This window comes from Mus caroli, unplaced genomic scaffold (assembly GCF_978045245.1).
Source record: "Mus caroli unplaced genomic scaffold, Mus_caroli_1 scaffold_43, whole genome shotgun sequence".
In the NCBI taxonomy this organism is placed as follows: domain Eukaryota; kingdom Metazoa; phylum Chordata; class Mammalia; order Rodentia; family Muridae; genus Mus; species Mus caroli.
In genome coordinates, this window is record NW_028227298.1 from 93644 (window position 1) to 98643 (window position 5000).

The following is a 5000-nucleotide window of genomic DNA, read 5'->3' on the forward strand; positions in this document are numbered from 1 at the left end:
ATAAAGGAAGCAGTTCGATTGGCTTCTATCTTGATTGGTTTCTGAGGACACATCCAAGGAGAATATGTAATCAATTCTGGCAGTAACAGCAGAATGGCAGGCTAGCCAGGTAAGAGGTTACCTAGCCCTTATCTAATCTGAAGTAGGCCTTCACATTCCATCTAGGCCTTACTCTTTTACCTATACCTTAACAGACAGCAGCTTTGCCCTCTGAGCCATCGCACAGGCATGTATAGATCAATGAATATCTTTCTCTGTATTCATTTATTTATGAGAGACAAAGTCTCTGTACATGGTGCAAAAACATACAAGACAGACTCAATAATTTCTGCAGGCATGTGATGGAGGTGGCATCCAAACTGTGTAAGCAGTTCCATGCCACGTAGTTATCATTATTTGTTTTATGTATGTATGTTTGTATGTGTGAGATTACTTAGTTAGTTTCGTATTTAATTGAACCAGGGTTATTTGGGGGGGGGGGGAGGAAATTTTTTTCTATATATACAAGCAATTGTAATTTGTTATAGTGTCCCTCCCTTTTGTGAAGTTTGGATTGGGTTTTGCTTGGGATTGTTTGTTTGTTGGTTGGTTGGTTTTTCCAGACAGGGTTTCTCTGTGTAGCCCGGGCTGTACTGGAACTCACTCTGTAGACCAGGCTGGCCTCCAATTCAGAAATCTGCCTGCCTCTGCCTTCCAAGTGCTCCCAAAGGCATGTGCCACCACTGCTCTGCTGTACTATTTAAACAGCCCACCCCCCCCCAAAAAAAAAGAGCAACAGCAAAACTGCAAATGTTCCTTCCTTCTCTGCATATCCAATCCAACCACTCCCAGCTAACTTAGGTAATGTGCGTTTCTGTGCCAGTTGATATATATATATATATATATATATATATATATATATATATATATATATATATATAAAATACTGTGTGTGTGTGAAATACAATACAATAAAATAAAATTAAGATGCTCAATTTCTTCACAAGCTTTGTTTTATTTTATTTTTGAAGGTTTTATTTATTTTTTTATTTATATGAGTACACTGCAGCTGTCTTCCAACACACACCAGAAGTGTGCATCGGATTCCAAAGTCACCATGTGGTTCGTGGGAATTTAACTCAGGACCTCTGGAAGAACAGTCAACGCTCTTCAGACCTTCACACACGTTTTATTTTATTAAGCATTAAACATGAAGTAGAAATCATTTAGATATTGTCCAGATTGGCCTTACCAATTCCTAAATTGCTGGCAGGGTGAGGCTTCTAGTGAAAGTCTTCTAGTGAGCGGAGGCTTCCTCTTTCTGTTGGGGTGTGTTATCAACTCCATTACCATTTCCAAAGATCTCGGTGTGAGCCTATTGTTTGGTTCAGTCGGTTGCCAGAGCAAATGTGGACCTGAAAGGACAGTGAGTTCAGAGAATTCACACTGAAATCATCACTCAGGGACTTGAGGCAGAAAACTAGCCAGCCAGCCTCTGGATAGACATGGCTCAGCAGTTCAGAGAACCAGACCATCGCAAATAGTCCACAAACCTGCAGGGACGACTTGCAGATCCCTTCCCCCCACCCCACCCCTCCCCCAGCCCCACCCAAACATAGGGAGAGAAGGCAGTGAGGGGGAGGGGGAGGTGTTGTGAGAGAATTTAGATTGCTCGAACAAATAGCTGGAGACTTCATTCATTTACTTCTTTTATTGAGCGTATGGTGAAAGAGGGAAAATGGCTCAAAAGGGAGGGAGGGAGGGAGGGAGGGAGGGCAGACCGTCTTCCCATGCTGGGATCATTCATGCTTTAAGAAGGAATGCAGGAGGCTGGAGGCTCAGCGGTTAAGAGCCCTGACTGCTCTTCTGAAGATCATGAGTTCAAATCCCAGCAACCACATAGTGGTTCACAACCACCCACAATGAGATCTGGTGCCCTCTTCTGGTGTGTCTGAAAACTGCTACAGTGTACTTACCTATAATAAATGAATCTGAAGAAGGGGGAGGAGGGGGAGGGGGAAGGCAGCCAGTCAGTCCAAAGGTGCTGGTGTGCACTCTAGGTGCTTTATCAAAAAGCCTTTAGTTCTGCTCTCCCATTTGATTCCCAAAGGGCAGTCTTGGAACCCTGTGCAGAGATAGATAGAAATGGCAACCACAGCAAACAAGCTAGTTAGTGAGTGAGTGAGTGAGTGAGTGAGTGAGCAGAGCAAGAGAGCTGGCTGGCAAAACACACAAAGCCAAAAGAAATGTCTGTCAAGTTTGGCCCCACAAAACAAAGCAAGCTCACATACATTCCCTGAGACTCATCCCTGGCTACAGGGAGTGTGATGTCCCTGAGTATTTTTGGAAGAAAGAAAGAAAGAAAGAAAGAAAGAGAGAGAGAGAGAGAGAGAGAGAGAGAGAGAGAGAGAGAGAGAGAGAGAGAGAGAGAGAGAAAGAAAGAAAGAAAGAAAGAAAGAAAGAAAGAAAGAAAGAAAGAAGGTGGTGTCCTTCCTACATCCCCCTTGCATGAGCTAGAGGTTTCTTTTCCTCCTCCTCCTCCTCCTCTTCTTCCTCTTCTTCTTCTTCTTCTTCTTCTTCTTCTTCTTCTTCTTCTTCTTCTTCATTTTTAGTAGAGGCAGAGAGAGTAGAGAAGAGGAGCTAGAAGTTTATTAAGTTTACCTCACAAAACAGTCTGTGTTGATTGATGCCAGGATGAAGGAAGAGAGAAAGACAGAGAGACAGAGAGACAGATAGACAGACAGACAGACAGACAGACAGACAGACAGACAGACAGACAGACAGAAAGAAAGACAGAAAGACAGAAAGACAGAACTAGGTTGGTGAGAGAAATGGCTCAGCAGGTAAAACAGTGATTTTCCAAAGGCCCTGAGTTCAACTACCAATCACCTGTAATGAGATCTGACACCCTCTTCTGGTACATCTTAAGTCAGCTACAGGGTACTTTAAATAAATAAATAAATAAATAAATAAATAAATAAATGGAAGGAAGGAAGGAAGGAAGGAAGGAAGGAAGGAAGGAAGGAAGGAAGGAAGGAAGGAAGGAAGATATATATTGTCTCAGGGCAGTCCCAAAAACTCAGTCCTTTAAGCCTCTGGTAAACTCTGAAGGGGTAAGAGGTACAAATTCATCAGTCCTGCCTGCCTGCAGGTTGTGCCTTGCTTACTTCACTAAGACCCAAACTTTGTTTGATGTTTTTTGTTGTAGTTGTTGTTGTTGTTTTGGTTTGGTTTGGTTTGGTTTGGTTTGGGGTTTTTTTTTTCTTTTTTTTTTTTTTGCCTCTGCCTCCCAAGTGTTGGGATTAAAGGCATGAAGCACCACTGGTCGGAACAAGTAAGAAAGTAAGTAAGTAAGTAAGTACATACATACATACATACATACATACATACATACACACATACATACATAAAGAGGGGACACACATGCCTAGAGGTTGTTGTTGTTTTACAGCTTTATTGTATAAAGGCAGAGGGAAAGAGAGAAGGTAGAAAGAGGGAGAGAGGCCACGTGGAGAGGAGGAAGGATGCCTAAGGTTTTAAGATGCTCAATTTCTCCACAAATTTTATTTGGAGAGCTGGCTCAGTGGTTAAGAGCACTGTCCTCTCTTCCAGAGGTCCTTCCTGAGTTCAATTTCCAACAATCATGTGGTGGCTAACAACCATCTGTCGTGGGATCCCATGTATTATTCTGGTGTGTGTCTGAAGACAGCTGCAGTGTAGTCGTATAAACAATGCCTGCATGCATGCATGCATGCATGCATGCATGCGTACGTACATACATACATACATACATACATACATACATACATACATACATACATAATGTTTAAAAAAAAATAGAGCCAGGCAGTGGTGGGTGGGCACACACCTTTAATCTCAGCACTTGGGAGGCAGAGGCAGGCAGGCGGATTTCTGAGTTTGAGTTCAGCCTGGTCTACAGAGTGAGTTCCAGAACAGCCAGGGCTACACAGAGAAATCCTGTCTTGAAAAAAAGAAAAAGAAAAAAAACAAAACAAAACCAAAAACACCAAAACCAAAACCAAAATTTAGAAATAGCAAGCCATGTAAATACTGTCCAGAAGATTCTGTCCTTAGAAGTAGCAGAACAGGGCTGGGTGAGAATGAGTGAGTGAATGGGCCTTCCTCTTTCTGATAGGGTGTGTTATCAACTCCATTACCATTTCCAAAGGGCTACATTCCTCTGGAGCAACGTGGACCAGAAAACAAAGAGTTCAGAGAGAAAGACACAGATGTGCAGGTCCCTACCCCCACGAGGAGATGGCGGCTTGGGGTGGGGAGTAGGGGGAGGTGTAGAAGGGGAATTTAGGTAGCTTAGACAAATAAATAACTGGAAACGTCATTCATTCTTTTATTTATTTTATTTTACTTTATTTTATTTTATTGAGTGTATGGTGGAAGAGTGAAACTGGGTCAAAAGGGAGGGAGGGAGGGAGGGAGGGAGGGAGGGAGGGAGGGAGGGAGGGAGGGAGGGCAGTCTGCACGGGTACAAAGGGAAACCATGTCAAACCAAATGAAGTCAAGCAAGCAAGCAAAACAATTCATTGTACAAAGTCAAGCAAGCAAGCAAAACAATTCATTGTACATAGCCGAAGGAGAAAAAAAAAGTTAAAGATCACTTTGTTAGAACTTTTCTATATTTTAAGAAACATTAGGGCTGGTGAGATGGCTCAGCAGGTAAGAGCACCCGACAAATCCCAGCAACCACATGGTGGCTCACAACCATCCTTAACAAGATCTGACTCCCTCTTCTGGTGTGTCTGAAGACAGCCACAGTGTACTTACATGTAATAAATAAATAAATCTTAAAAAAAAAAAAGAAAAAAAGAAACATTATACGGCTTGATATCCAAACTCTCTGGTCCACTAACATATCGCTCAGACAATGCTACCCAATGCAAAGCCTAGCCTGCATTGTGTGTGTGGGTTATGAAAAACAGAAAGGCAGGAGGAATTGGCTGACGGACCTCCTTATCTGAAAGAAAGAAAAGAGAAAGAGAAAT